We start from the raw sequence: 16437 nt of genomic DNA on the forward strand, positions 1-16437 counted from the left end.
ATTTCCACTTGCCAGAGAGAAAGAGAGAGATGCCTCAGCCCTGCACCAACATACACACACACACACACTCTCTAAAAATAGCCCCTAAAATCCATTCTCCACGCTGCCAATCCCCTCCTCTCACGAAGGGCTTCTCTGTATCCTCCAAGATGCACTTGCCCGACCAGCCCTCTCTGCAGACCTCCTTCCCGCTGCTATCTAGTTGGACCCTTCTGCAGCCAGCCGCCTGCCTTCCCAAGAGAAAAGCTCCTGTGCACTGTAGCTACAGCCAACCCAATTCTTGAGAGAAAGTGTCCATGTGTTGTTCAGCCCTGTGCGCCTGCAGTCCAGCCCATCCACCAGCAGTCGATTGCAAAGAGAGAGAAAGCCCGCGTGCTGCATCCTGACTGCTGTAGTCCAACACACGTGCCCGCCTTCCCTACGTGGGGGAGAGAGAGAGAGAGAGAGCAATCCCACCTTGCGCTTGTAGCCCCCTGTCGCGCCAAAAAGCGCACACGCCTCAAGCTGCAGCTCGACTCCCTCCAAAAAGCAAACACGCCTCAAGCGCACACACCTCAAGCTGCAGCTCGACTCCCTCCAAAAGAAGCATATGCCCCAATAATAGCATAAGGGCCTAGATTATCCCCTAAAAGGGGTTCTTTTATTTTTAAAGGATTTTAAACCTTTGTCCCCTCCAAACCCCTTTGTCCCCATGGGTTATGAGAAAGGACTTTAATCACTTGGCCTCAAACTGGTGCCATTCACACTGTCCACCATGTCCCCATGCACACTTGCATACTGTCAAGAGAAAAACACAGGGTCGTAACATACCCCCCTCTTGAAAAATGGCAAGCGTCCTCGATTGCACTCAATGGCACAATAAGCCATCCAATGAGCAAAGACGCCCCATATGACAAAAGCAATCGCCCTCAAGTGCATCTGGGTGATGAAACAATCATCTTGCATAATATGGCTCGACTCCCTCCAAAAGAAGCATATGGCCCAATAATAGCATAAGGGCCCCGATTATCCCCTAAAAGGGGTTCTTTTATTTTTAAAGGATTTTAAACCTTTGTCCCCTCCAAACCCCTTTGTTGTCCCCATGGGTTATGAGAAAGGACTTTAATCACTTGGCCTCAAACTGGTGCCATTCACACTGTCCACCAGGTCCCCATGCACACTTGCATACTGTCAAGAGAAAAACACAGGGTCGTAACATACCCCCCTCTTGAAAAATGGCAAGCGTCCTCGATTGCACTCAATGGCACAGTAAGGCATCCAATGAGCAAAGACGCCCCGTATGACAAAAGCAATCACCCTCAAGTGCATCTGGGTGATGAAACAATCATCGTGCACAATATGGCCACAGCATCATGTCAAAGTGACAAACAACTCTTGCTTGTTCCCGGAGAACCTGCAACAAAAGTCTAAAACCAAGTGGAAACACGTAACCTATGTTAGCCAAAAACAAAACCATGTATCATTCTACATATGACACATATGCATGACACACATATGCATTCGCAAGCAATATGCCCCTTAAGATGCGTTACCTACTCTAAAGTAACAGTCTAAGGGCTGCTCGCAAGCCTTATGCCCATGGGCATCCTGTGGGACCCACGACTGGTGATACATCATGAGCATATGAAAGCACTCAATGCATCCAAACAATACATCCACTAGGTACTTTCCACATATGTCCCTCTTGATGCTTTACCCACTTTGCTCATGGCCATCCCACAGGAGCCACACCCAATGGTGCATCCATGAACATAATAAAGTACTTGATGTATCATACCAACATACACAATTCGGAGTATTCCCAATGTATTCTCAAGGGTACCAGGATCCAATGGCACTAGAATACAATAATACCTCAAAAAGTGTATGCATACATGCACAAATAGAGTTCGATCCATATATCCATGAACCAAACCAACTCTAGGATTGCTCACAAGACATGCCCTCCATAGAGTCTGTAAGCGTTAGCTCAGGCTGCCCGCCGCAGACTTTGAGCTCAACCAAACCATGCCATTCCATAGGAGACGAGCTCCACAAATAGCATCCATCTCAATATCCAATTGACCAATCCTGTGGTCAAAAACAGCCAGAACCATATGACAAAGATCAATGTCCAATCTTCCTCAGTCATACCTTAGTTCCAAAAGCAAAAACCATCTCTGTTAACCATTGATGTAGACAGAGCTATCCTTAGTTTTGCAGTTATAGTTCATGGTGCGTCCGACTGTGAACCATACCCAACTGTAGCATCTCATGTGACTAGTACACAATATCATAGAAGTCCCATAAGCAGATGTACTGTCAGCTATGAGTACCTGCGGGTGAATACAAAGATGTCACCAAGCGACTCCTAGATGACAACTGAGCCTGTCTGTAACAAGGGAGTGGAGGTGCTACGCCCCTCTTGAGCATCAAGCAATGCTCCAGATCCCAGCTCTGCTGAACCTGAATGAGCCATAGCAAGAGTCAGCTCTAACTCAAAGGCATCAAGATAAAGCTGCAATACTTGAGGTGAATCTGTTAAGTCACCCTCGTCCATCCACTTCGCATCCATTGGTGAATAGTTCTTAAACTTCACAAGATAGCGATGGGAAACTTTACCTTGTACCTTTCTTTCCTTATGTACTAGTATCTGCTCGGGAATAAGAACCTCATCAAGTTCCTCCACTTCCATCTGAGCCTCATCTGATACATCCTCAGGCACCTAAAACCTACTTGTACTCCACCCAAGTGGTAAGCACAAATCCCTGATGAAGCATAGTAGATCACCATTGCTAAACATAGAAAGAAGCTGCCTTTTGAACCCATGAAGCTACCGTGAAGATACCACCGGTGACAAAGTGTCGAAAGCCATAGCCTTCAACCCATCTTTTGCACTATAAAACTTCAATTGCTTCTTGTTCCTGGTTGATTAATTCTTCTCCTTTGGTGTCTTTTCTCCTAAGCTTCATCCTTAGCTTTTACTCTTCACCTCATACCGCCCAAGACACACAATCCTGCACTTCCTTTTCACTTTCCACATGTTGAAGCTTTTGACGTGACTCTCATGAGAGAGCCACAAGCTCACCCCCTGGGAAAGTTGGTGATTGCCCCAACCAGAGCAACCCACGGGCTTGCGTCCTTGAGAAAGTTGACGATGTCCCGGCCAACGGAACCTTGTAAACCGGCCTCGGTCTTTAGACGAAACCAAAGGGTGGTGCAAAAACAAACTTGCACACAAAACACTTCAACACCATCGAGGACCTAAACAAGGAAAACAAACAAGGGGAGCTGGAGTGCTCCTGCAAACAGTACACGAACACTAATTGGCCCCAAAACGTAGTGGCGCCCCTTGCAGTATTTCTTTAATTGATTATAAGAGCTTTGATTACAATAAGGCTGGAAACTTAGCCGCGTCATAGTAGAGCTCCTGAAGCCTACAAAGCCCCTGCATCAAGGCTTCTTGTCCACTCGGCATCCACAAACAAGTCCAGCTATTGTTCACATCAAAAGTCTCTTTCACATGAGTCTTGCACACAGAAGCATTCTCCCTCGGTCAACAAGGCTACCACAACCATCCATAGCCTCTCACCCTGTGAACAGCATCACACCTTGACACATCCAGTGCTCCTGTATGACAACAAAGACTCCAAACTCTTTCGCAGAAAAGAACTTGCATCACAGCACAGCACACCATACAGTCGTCGACACACATGTACCAACCCTCTCTGCCTGTCATGTGCACAGTGTGTATCTACCGTGTGCTACACGCACGCAAGACTAGTTTCGAGGCTTGGGGAAGCTTGGAACTAGGCAGGCTGATTGACGAGCTGAGTTAGGGAAATACTAACGGGCGGGCACCCAAGTATGGACGGGTGGGCAGCCAAGTGTGGACGCCCGATGACCGGCCAAGAGCCTGTAAAAGGGTGGCCAAGGTTAGTTATTGTATGATAGAGAGTCTCACGAGTTTGTGAGAGCTCTATGGACTTGGAGCCTGGATCTAGTGCAGACGTGCACCTGCTTTACGCAGCCGAGGCCGGCAGCAGTCTCGAGGCCCGCGAGGGCAGCTTTGTGGCGGTATGGGACGTCGCGAGGAGGAGATTGGTCGGTACGTCACCCTAGTTAGCTCAGCTCGTGGCTCAGTGGGGACAGCCAAGACTGTGGGCTTGTTACCCACAGCTATCATGGTTGGGAGGTGAGTCAGGCCTGCACCCCCTTGCTTGCTTGTTTGTTCGTTTGTTTGCAGGATTCGAGTTTCGAACCAAGATCGATCACGAGGGGATCCGTGGGGATTTGACAGTGGTATCAGAGCATACCTCGTGAACAAGCAAGTCGGTAGGTAGAGAAGAAGAGGTCGATGAAAGGTATGTGTTAAAAGCTTGTTGTTTTTTCTGTGCATACTACAGATTTCAGAATAGTATGTGTTTTCCTTCATCAAAGAAACCCATGTTGATGGGAGATGGTAGTCTGAGGGTTGATTGCTTTGCAAAGAAGAGGCATGTTTTGTTGTGCAGTCGCATGTACTGTAGAGAGAGAAAAAAGGAAAAAAGCATGTAGCTTTTGGTTGAACGCAGGAGAGAGAGAGAGCGGTTGTGAGACGGAGGCACTGGCGGCTGGCAGGTTGTGCGCTGGCACGTTTTGCAGGCGGTGGCTACCGGCGGCGGCTGAAGGCGCCTAAGGCTAGGCGGCCAAGCAACCAGGCCAGGCCGACGCCCAGGCCAGGCATGGCGGGCGCCGAGGCCACGTGGCTTTGTGGCCAGGCTAGCGCAGCCAGCCTAGGCGGCGCCTAGGCCAAGCAGGCAGGCGCCCAGGGATACGCTGTCGTGCTGCCCAGGCCCACGCAGGCTGGCGCAGGTGCACGAGCAAGCTGGTGCAAAGGAGCTGGCACGACGGCAGTAGTGACGACAGCATCCGCCGGATGGAAAGCATGCGCCGGCAGCCTCAATCGCCAGAGTTAATCCTAGAAAAAAGAAAGGGTGAAAGCACACGTTTTTTTATGGGCTTTCTCTTTTTTGAGTTTAATTTTTTTTAAGGTTTTAAAAGAACTCTCCTCCAAGGTTTTAAAGTGTTTATTTTTTTAAAGAACTTAGAATATATATATCCATGTATATATATATTAATATATATATATATATATATATATATATATATTTATTCAAAAAAAACACAAAAGCAAAGGCAAAAGCCAAAGTTAGCTTTTGGGGGCTTTTAGTTTTTTTGTGAAACCTTTATAAACCCCCTCAAGTGGGCTTCTTGCCACACATCTCTCAAGTTCTCAAGTTTTCAAGCTCTCAAGCTCTCAAGTTCCCGTGCACTCTTGTTGTGCAAAGATCGAATTTTCTCTCCGCGTACCCTCTTCACGATGTCGACCCAAGACTCGGAGTTGGAGCCCCTTGTGGAACGTGAAGGCTTGCTGGCTACGGAAGGTACCGATGCCGATCTTTTTGACAATTTTGTGTCAAAATCAGATTTCCAAGAGTTTAAAGTAGCTCTCGAAGCTTCTTCGACGGAACGTCGGGCACAAATCGCAGCCCAGATGTAAGCTTTGTAGAACTCCATCGCTCTATTGACCACTACTCTCTCTACTTTCTCGGGAATGGATACCTTGGCTTCAGCTTTAGGCCCCAACATTACTCCGAAACCGTTCGGGGGCGAGCAAAAGCAGCGCACCAAGGAGATCGTGGACACTTGGCTACACAAGTGGCAAGTTCACTTTCAATTCCATCCATATGATGATGAAAAGAAGATCCAGTTAGCAGCAGGTTTCCTATCCGGTAAAGCTTTGCTTTAGTGGAAGGAACTCAACCCTAAGCCAACGACTTGGGCACAATTTGAAGACGTTTTCAAGAAAGAATTCCTCAAGAAAGAGGATGATTACGATGTTGTTGCCCGGTTTTCAGCTTTGACCATGACCTCGCAGCACCGCACTTATGAGGTCTACCTCCAAAAGTTTCGTGACTTGCAGATGAAAGCTACAAAGATGGATCCCACTACTCTTTTGGGGTTTTTTGTAGCTGGTTTACCAGACTCGTACCGATTACAGGTTAAAAATAACAAATGTAAAACTTTGGACGAGGCCATTCATTCAGCTCGTATCTATGATGATACGATGGTCTCTTCCAAGTCGAAACCTGTTACCGAGCAGGGGAATAAGCATAAAAGAAAGTTCTCCGCACCTATGGCTAACACGACAGAGGGAAAGTCTTCGGACCAACCTTCAAAGAATTCAAGTTCGACACCAGCGAAGAAGAAACGACTCCTTAGGGCTTTGAAGCTCAAGAAGGAAGGACGTTGTTTTATCTGCGAAGAAAAAGGACACATGCGTAACGAGTGCCCGAAGCAAAAGGGGGTTGGGGTATTTGCAAATGATTGCTTTTTTATATTTTTGTGAGCCTTTTTTTTTGTTAATATTTTTTCTCATTTTATTTTTTTGGCAATCATAAGCAAAGTGACATGGGATTTTGTATTAGTTGGGAAACTAAGAGATGTTAATAATGGGAGAGGAGAAGAGAAGGAAGGATCTGGAGGAACACAGACAAAATCATCAGAGAACGAGATTGTGATGCTCAGTTCTTCATCTGATTCATTGAAGCGACATTCATCATTTGAATAAATTGGCCTTCGATGAAGTCCTTTTTTGTGGCAGGATTCATGTCAGATGTTGTTGAGTAGGACCTATTCCTACATGCTTCTTCCCATGTACTTTTTATGCTTTTATGTACATTTAAGTGCTCTATGAGAAGCAGATAGACATGAAGTACATTAAATAAGTCAAATGGACTCTTATTGAGCTGTTGTTGTTGAGCTAGCTACTTATTGGTGAGGCTTGAAAGAATAACGTCAACTTGCAAGGCTTAGATAGATGTTTTCACAAAGGATTAGATATCATTGTGTTGTGAAGACTTTAGCTTCTGCCCTCTCTGTGTGCATTGAACTCTAGAGTGCTAGCAGTGGAAGTAGAAACCTCACACGCAGGGCAGAGCTTCCCACTTGGGGCCTCACCCATGAATGTCCGGGTAAGGGACTAGTCCGACGGCTCTTCCAAATCCAAACCCGAAAAAAACTTTCCTCGCCCAGAAAGCATAGTTCCTCCAGGAAAATCTTCTAACCTAGTCAAGAGCCTTAACTATCCTTTGTATTCTGCCCAAACCCGCGGGTCACATGGCTGAATCAAAGGAGGAACTTGCACTTGGTTCATAGAGACCAACGCTTTTTCCCCCATCAAAAGAGGCACAACCGTTGATTCTTTTCCATAGAACAAGGATCATCTTGTGACTTACTTCAACTATCGTAACTTGATTAGAATTGAATTTTAGTATAGGAATCCATCAATCTAGCCTAACCCTATCCAATCCCATGGGTTAGCCAATAGCCCAACCACTGTATTGATAGGATCCATTATAAAAATTTGGTTATGTTTTGTCCCGAGTACTAGGGAAAAGAGTTCACAGGCCCCCTAGCCAGCTCTCGTGCAAAACTTAAATAGACACACCACTTACGCACCCAATATGAAATTGCCTTTTCTTAGACTCAACTATTTCCAAAATAGCATTGCAATAAAACCACAATGTTTCCATCATAATCCTCAGTATTCTAGATCCAGGGTCCAATTTTTAACTTTTCCACTTTCCAACCATAAAATCCAAATTCCAGTCATTCCTTACTCGACGTACCTATGGAATCATCGGCAACCAGAACGCTCACACCACCTGGTCAGTCCCTCTAGGCTCACCTCATACTTCACTCAGGGGCCTTTTTGATAGTTCCTAGCCCATAGTACCCAAGAATATAATCAAGTATTCTATTCATTCCTTCCTCAGTGTACCTATGGCATCATTGACAACCAGAACGCTCACCACCTGGTCACTTAGGGGCCTTTTCAATAGTTCCTAGCTCATAGTACCTAGGAGTATAATCTCATAGAATCCATATGGACTCTCCATTGAAGATCAGTTAGATCAACCAACAAGATCCATTTAAAAGAGCCATGAACTCATCCGTTGAAGACCAGCAAGGCCAATCAACCAGATCCATGCCCGTATTCAGAAAACAACTCCAACTCATTTTGTTCCTCGATGTACGCATGGGTATCTTGGGCGACCTAGAGCTCGAGAACCGTATGGTCAGCATCCTCTAGGCTCCTTCGCAGCTTCACTCATAGGCCGCTTCCTTGGCCCCTCATCCACTGTACCGGAAGCTCACCATTTTAACCGAACCGAGGCTGATCAAGACCTCAGCCGATCTTGCCACGTGAGACATCTTTCTTTGACAATAGCTGTTGTTGCAACATTTTCCACTTAGGTCCCCCCACGACCTCATTCCATAAGATGGTCAAAATGCTTCCCCAGCATTCTTGACATAAAACAATCTTTAAAAAATAGGTTTCACATACAAATACAGTTTCGAAACAAAATTCCCATCTTTCCACATCATTCTTCATCACATTTCACATCATTCCTCACCATTTCTCATCATTCCATATTATTCCACATCATTCCACGTCATTTCTCATTATTCCACATTTTTCCACATCAATTCACATCACATCATCTTACATCATTTCCACATTCATTCACATCATTTCCACATTCATTCAAATCATCCCATATCATTTCCACATTCATTCACATCAACCACATAAATCTCATCAATCCACATCACTCCACACATCAATCCACATCAATCTCATCAATCCACACATCCCACACATCACTTCTCATCACTCCACATCATTCCACACATCCCACACATCACTTCTCATCACTCCACATCATTCCACACATCCCACACATCACTTCTCATTACTCCACATCATTCCACACATACCACACATCAATTCAATTTCTACAAACAAGATGGTCTCTTTTCGCTTTGAGCGAATCATGTTTGATTATCAACTTTCCTTGATCTAGTTATCGAAATTTTTGTTCCACAATCAAACAGGTTAAAAGTACAGTTACTCTACTTTTTATATTGACAGAACTTTCTAAGTCTTGGTCAATTACTTGGCTCAGTTAAAGGCAGCTTTTTCTCAACTCAATTCAATTAAGTCTAAATTTTCGTTCACTTTTGGATCCTCGATCCTTTCAAGAATTCCAGATTTCTTTCCCAGGTCATTTTCTCGTTGTTTTCTAAGAAATCCTTTTCTCGTTCTTCAGAATGTACTTCTGCCAAGCAGAGAAGAGCTCCTGAGAATAATGATGGAGCAAATAAACTCTCTGAAGATGCAGCTTGCCATCGAAAAAGAGAAGCCCGAAGAATGCATCTCAGACCTGGCACAAGTCCTTCTACATATTGAAGAACAAAGAAGAAAAGATGTCAAAGCAAAAAGAAAAGAAGATGAAGAAAAAGAACTGAGACGTGTGGAGGAACAAAGGGGTAGGGAAGCCACTGGCACAAATATGAGGACCAATGCCGCAAACAGAAAGCCAATTGAGAGTTCCAACAAAGACTCAACTGGGAGGCTGTGCAAATCCAGAATCAACAAACGATGGCACAAATTTTGGTGGCTCTCCCTCAGCAAGCTCCACATTCCTCATCCTCCACGCCCCTACCACCACCGTCATACGAACCTCTCCAAATTTTAGTAAGTATGATGGTAAGTGTGATTATGCTGCAGTTACTCAATTTATTCATCAATTTGAAGCACATTTTCCATTACCTAAAATCATAGATCCACAAGACAAAGTCCATGTGGCAGCACCCTAGCTCACTGGGAAGCTGATACTTGATGGCATCATTGGTCACAACTTCACAAAGACCCCATCTCACAGGCCAATTTCGTTTTCATTGGAACACCTTTGTGGCTGACCTCAAAGCCCATTTTCTTCCACCACAGTACATGACCAATCTTGAGGATGAGTTTTACAAACTCACATAGGGTGGTTCCCCTGTTTTGACCTATTCCAACAAGGTCATTACAATGACCCAACAGTTGGGCATATCGGAAGAAGATAAGCTCAAGCAATTTATTCAAGGTTTAGACACTACCATTAGGTGCCTAATAAGGAATTTTTAGCCTCGGACTTATGCACGGATACTGACTCTTGCTCAGAATCAAGAGATGATGCTGAGTGGAGGTAAGCCCAAGCAGGTACGGTCTACCCCAAAGCCCCAACAATAGTCATCCACCTAGCAGTCATCTACCTAGGGTAAGGGGGCTCAGAATAACAAAGACTAAAAGAAAAATTCTTAGGGTCAATTGGGAAATAAGAAAGATTCTAGGCCCAAGAAGACTCCTGAGGAAAAATCTAAGGAGGGCATCACTGGAGGTTATCTCCAGCCAAATGAACAGACACGGTATAGGACAAAGAACCGTTGTTTCTTCTCTCACACTGTGGGACATGGGAAGAAAGATTGCACTAAGTTCCAGGATGAAAAGTTTGCTAATGTAAGATTCCTCCCTCTAGCTTTTAAGGTGTAAATGTGTAAGAACCTCCCCTTTCTGTTCTTATAATTATTCCCCTCTCTGAAATAGAAGAAAGATCTTGTTTTACCCTGTTTTGGCCTAGAGAGAGAAAATGTCTAGCGAGAGATAATCCTAAATTGAGATATCTTTGGATATAAAAATCTTCCTAGTGTCTAAAATGGATTCCCTTGAAACAAAAGTTCAAAATGAACTTTCCAATGTGCATTAGGAATTAATTGAAAATGGTATAGGGACCTTAGCCTAAGGGTCTACATTTTCAAAAAAATTTGGATTATGGTGGTCCAATTAAAGTTCCAATGGGCCAATTGGATTAATCCAAGTGTTGGGATGAGATAAATCCAAAGAATAAAAGAAAATACCCAAAAATGAGTAAATACTTACATAAGATGAAGAGTTGACTTAGTACAAGGTTTATTAGTTAAAAATTATGAGATATTTCTAAAAAATGAGGTATTTTAGAATAATGATGCATTTTTGACACCTTGATAAGGAAAGGGGGACTCTTGAGGTAGGCGCCTCTTTCACATGTGTGGAAGGGTTTTTAATTCAAAAAAATTAAGATATTTTTATCTCTCCTCTCTCCTAGATCAAACCAAATCAAAAAGGGAGCCAAACTGGTCCAAATCTTGTCCACATTGAGTCAAACTGAACCTGGAAAATTCTAGAACCCAGTTGGACTTAGTTAGTGGCCTCCCTCACCTATAAATAGACCCTCAATCATTTATAATTGAATATTGGAGCTATACTATGCCAGTATTATATCAAAATAATCATATTTTCTATTATCCATTAAATTTTCCTCTCTTAGGAGCTTGGAGCTCTCTCGCTCGACAACTCTTGGAGTTGCTCTTCTCCTCTTGGTGGACCAATTGATTGGTCGGGGCTTCACTGCAATTAGAGAATCAAGCCGAACTTGGAGGTAAAATCAAATTTATGGGTTTTTTTCAATTTTCTCAATAACTTTCTTCTTCTCAATCCCTCTCAAGCTTGAGAAGCTTTCTAATAATTTTTTAATTCAAATCAAGCTTTCCCTTAAAGTCTTAATGCTTAATTAGAGAAAGTTAATCTTTATGCTTTATTTAAGTAAATCTCTCTCTCTAAAAGAATATCCATCTTTATGGCTAAATCCCTTGAAAAAAGGATTCTTCTCAATGATAGTCTCTTAATTCAAAGCTAAAGTCTAGGCTTGATATGCTAGAGATTAAGAAAATGGTATTTTTATGATTTTGTGTTAACAAAATAATGGTTATTCTTTTAGATTATTTATAAGTAGTTAAAAACTACTTTGATTGATTCTAAATGAGAAATAGATTATCCTATCAATTTGGGAAAAGAGAAATAATTGAATTAGCTTAATTTAGTGGGATAATCATAATTAAGTTTATGATTATGGTTAAAATTATGATTTAAATTCATAGTTTGATTTTATGCATAAAAGAGAAACTACTATCATATTTTCATTACAAGCTTTTATTCTTTAGAAAACATTTGAGAATTATCAGTAATAGCAGTCAGCGAAGCTATGGTAAAATTTTCATAAAAAATAAAACATATCTTATTTTTATGCATAATGCTAAAAGAGGACTTCCTACCATATTCTAGGATTGGACATCCTATGCAAAAAGAATGATTTTCATCATATTTATGAGAAATAATTTTTTTATAATTATGCATAATTAATTGATTATGAGAAAAGAGTAAATTTTGCTAAATTTATTTTTATACAAAAAGAGAAATTTCCATGATAATTGAGATCCAAGTAATTAAGTGGTAAAAGAGGATTTTTTGGTAAATTTATTTTTATGCAAAAAGAGGAATTCCCATGATATTTGAGATCCAAGTAATTAAATGGTAAAAGAGGAATTTTTGGCATAACTCAAATTATGAGAATTTATCAAAAGTAAAATTTTGAGTATTATTAATTTTATTGAAAAATATGGGTAGAATTAATTTTTGTAAATCCCATGAATCTTTTACTCAAAAAGAAGAAAATTTGAATATAGTTCACGTGAGAAATTTGAGAAAGAATATGAAAATATCCATCGAGAAAACTTGGATAATTCTTATTCAAAAAAAGAGAATCTAGAATCCCTAGAAGGATCGAGGATCCAATGAGTAAACGGAAGTTTAGAATTAGTTCTCATTAATGAAACTTAAGGAATGAAAATTCAATATGTAAATGAACGTGATGTGATGTAAATGGATGTGGATGTAAATGTGATGAGATGTGGATGAGATGTGATGTGATGAGATGTGGATGAGATGTGATGTGATGTAAATGGATGCGATGTGATTAGATGAGATGTGAATGTGATAAGAGGAGATGTGAATGTGATGTGAATGTGATATGAGTGGATGTGATGAGATGTGGATGAGATGTGATGTGATGTAAATGGATGTGGATGTGATGAGATATAAATGGATGTGGATGTGAATGTGATGAGATGTGATGATATGTGAATGGGTGTGTGATGTGACATAAATGAATGAGAATGAGATGTGAAGTGATAGATGTGCATGTGAATGAATGGATGGATGTGAATAGATGTGCATGTGAATGAATGGATGGATGTGAATAGATGTGCATGTGAATGAATGTGATATGATATGGATGGAATGAATGTGATGTGATAAGGATAGATGTGGATGGAATGTATATGATGTGATGTGGATGCAATGAATGTGATGGATGTGAATGGGTGTGATGGGATGTGAATGGATGTGATGAGATGTGAGTGGATGTGATGAGATGTGAATGGATGCGATGAGATGTGAATAGATATGAATGTGATGTAATGATATCTGAATGGATGTGGTGAGATATGCGGTGAGATGTGAATGTGACGTAATGAGATGCGAATGGATGTGATGTAGATCTGGGTAGATGTGAAGGGATGTGATGTGATGTGAATGGATGTGATGTGATGTGAATGGATGTAATATGATGTGATGTGGATCGGGGTAGATGTGAATGGATGAGATGTGATGTGATGTGAATGGATGTGTGTGATGTGATGTGGATCGGGGTAGATGTGATGTGAATGGATGTGATATGAATGGATGTGATGTGGATTGGAGTAGATGTGAATGGATGAGATGTGAATAGATGTGATGTGGATCAGAGTAGATGTGAATGGATGAGATGTGATGTGAATGGATGTGATGTGATGTGGATATGGGTAGATGTGAATGGATGAGATGTGATGAGGATGGATGTGATGTGATGTGATGAGGATCTAAATAGATGTAATTGAATGTGATGAGATGTGATGAGGATGAATGTGATGTGATGTGGATAGATGTGATAAGATGTAATATGATATGATTGGATGAGAATGGATGAAGGATGTAATATGATATGATTGGATGAAGGATGATGGGAATAGATACGACTGGATGTGGAATAAGCAAAGTGAATTGATCTAGAAGAATGTGGAATAACAAGAAATGATGTGGAACAATGTGGAAAGATGAGAGTTCGTTAGAAACTGTATTTGTGACCTGTTTTTAAATGACTGTTTTATGTCAAGAATGTTGGGGAAGCATTTTGACCATCTTGTGTGAATGAGGTCATGGAGACCTAAGTGATAAAGTTGCAATAGCTGAGACGCAGAGTCAACGGAGGACATCTCGCGTAGCAAGGTCGGTCGAGGTCTTGACCAGCCTCGGTTCGATTTAAATGGTGAGCTTCCGGTACGGTAGATGAGGGACCAAGGAAGCGGCCTATTATGAGTGAAGCGCTAGGTGACCTGCGAAGGAGCCTAGAGGGTGCTGACCATACGATGCTCGGGCTCTGGGTCGCCGAAGATACCCATGCGTGCGTCATGGAAGAAAAATGGAACAAGGTGTTAGAGTTATTTTATGAACTCGAGCATGGATCTGGTTGATTGGCCTTGCTGGTCCTGAATGGATGAGTCCATGGCTCTTTTATATGGATCTGTTGGTTGATCTTGTTGATCTTCAACGAAGAGTCCATCTAGATTTTCTTAAGTGAATATATTTTTGGGTACTATGAGCTAGGAACTATTGAAAAGGCCCTTGAGTGAACAGGTGGTAAGCGTTCAGGTTGCCGATGCCATAGGTACACCGGTAAAGGAATGATAGAATTTAAGCTGGATATTTTGGAGGATTATGATCAGTGATACTATGGTTTCATTAAAAGATTGTTTAAAAGACATTTGAATCTGTGAAACAGGCAATTTCATATTGGATGTGTAAGTGGTGTGACTATCTTGAAGTTTGCTTGAAGCGCCGGCTAGGGGGTTGGGAACTTTTTTCCTCCCTGGTACCCGGGGCAAAACATAACCAAAATTCTAAATGGATCCTATCACTACAATGGTTGGACGATTGGGTAACCCATAGGATTGGATGGGGTTAGGCTGGACTGATGGATCCCTAAAATGAGACTCAATTTTGTTAAGTTACGATAGTTGAAGTAAATCCCAGATAGCCCTTGTTCTATGGAAAAGAATCAACGGTTGTGCCTTTTCATGATGAGGAAAAAGCATTGGACTCTATGATCCAAGTGCAAGAGTCTCTTTCTTGATCTGACCATGAGACTTATGGGTTCGGTCGGATCAGTTTGGTTAGTGAGGATGACCTTGATTAGTTAGAATAAAATATCCTGGAGGAATCACCTATGTCTACTGGGCGAGGGAAGTTTTTCCGGGTTCAGTTTTGGAAAAAGTGAGGGATTAGTCTCTTCTTCGGATATCCATGGGCGAGGCCCCGAGTGAGAGGCTTTGCCTTGCGCAAGAAGTGCTACTTCCGCTGCTAGCACCCCAGAATTCGTTACACGGAGGGGGCAGGGATCTTTCAGCTGGTATCAGAGCGATTTGGCTAAAGTGAATCAACTGAGAAGCAAGAAATGACAAACATTTATGAAGTACCAGTAAAAGATTGTAATTGAGTGCTGAAATGCATACAAATTGATATTCAGAATAAAGATTCATAAATTAGAAATTGGGTCTTCAGATGGAAGTACCATAATTGTATGGAATCCCTGACTTGCTTGAGGCCTAGATATGATGGTATTTACCTTATAACTCCAAGGACCGTGACTACCCGTATATATCATGGGTATAACTGTAGCTCTTTACTTGCGATATATACGAGTAAATCTAAGACCTTGAAATTATAAGCAAAAATGCTATCCAGATGATGAATTCGAATGCTGGTTGATATGATTTTAGAATTCTGGTTGAGAATTGATGAGTTGATTTGGATTCTGGTTGAAAGACGATAAGTTGTACAAAGCCACAATGAGGATAAATGGGACGAATCCCAGTGATGATGTTAGTAACTGGAATGACGATTATGACTTCAAAAAATCACTATGAGATTAGTGGATTGTGCTGACAGATTGTTGTTGTTTGACCTTTGACCCAGTGGATCTAATTAAGGAATGACAAATTGAGAACCTGCATAACTGAAATTCCCATAGAGGAATGTTCAGATGGAATTTTCGGTCTGATGGACCATTACTGTGTTAAGAATATGAATGAATTATTCTCTGATAATGAGTTCATATGTTCTTCTTGTAGAAGGGATCTTTATCCCAGGATTTTGTGGAGGGCTGACCAATCTAAAGAACCCAAGAATCAGTTGGACCTAAAGTCGGATTTGAATTATAAATAAAGTGGTCTTTTCACCTGAGCGGCTTGGTTAATATGGAAAAAAAAGGAGACTTAACAAGAATTTTTGTATTGATAGGATCATGGATAGAGGTCGTCGTGGTAGTAATGTTAACCCCCAACTTGATGGAGGAAGAGCTCAACTTGGATGTTCGTAAAACTCTTCATAGATTGCAGCCTAGACCTTTCAAGGGTGAAGGGGAAAACTTGGGTGAGGCTGTGGAAAAGTGGATCGAAGTAATGGAAGAATACTTTGATGTCACTGGGTACAACGAGAAAAGTGAAATGGCTCTTACAAGGTTGAAGATAGTAGAAACAGCCAGAGTAGCATAGAGAAACCATTGTGAGACAAACCGTCTGGATCGGAATACCCAGACATGGAATGATCTCAAGATT

This window comes from Cibotium barometz, chromosome 33, assembly GCF_041138505.1.
Source record: "Cibotium barometz isolate CiBa-2024 chromosome 33, ASM4113850v1, whole genome shotgun sequence".
Lineage (NCBI taxonomy): Eukaryota > Viridiplantae > Streptophyta > Polypodiopsida > Cyatheales > Cibotiaceae > Cibotium > Cibotium barometz.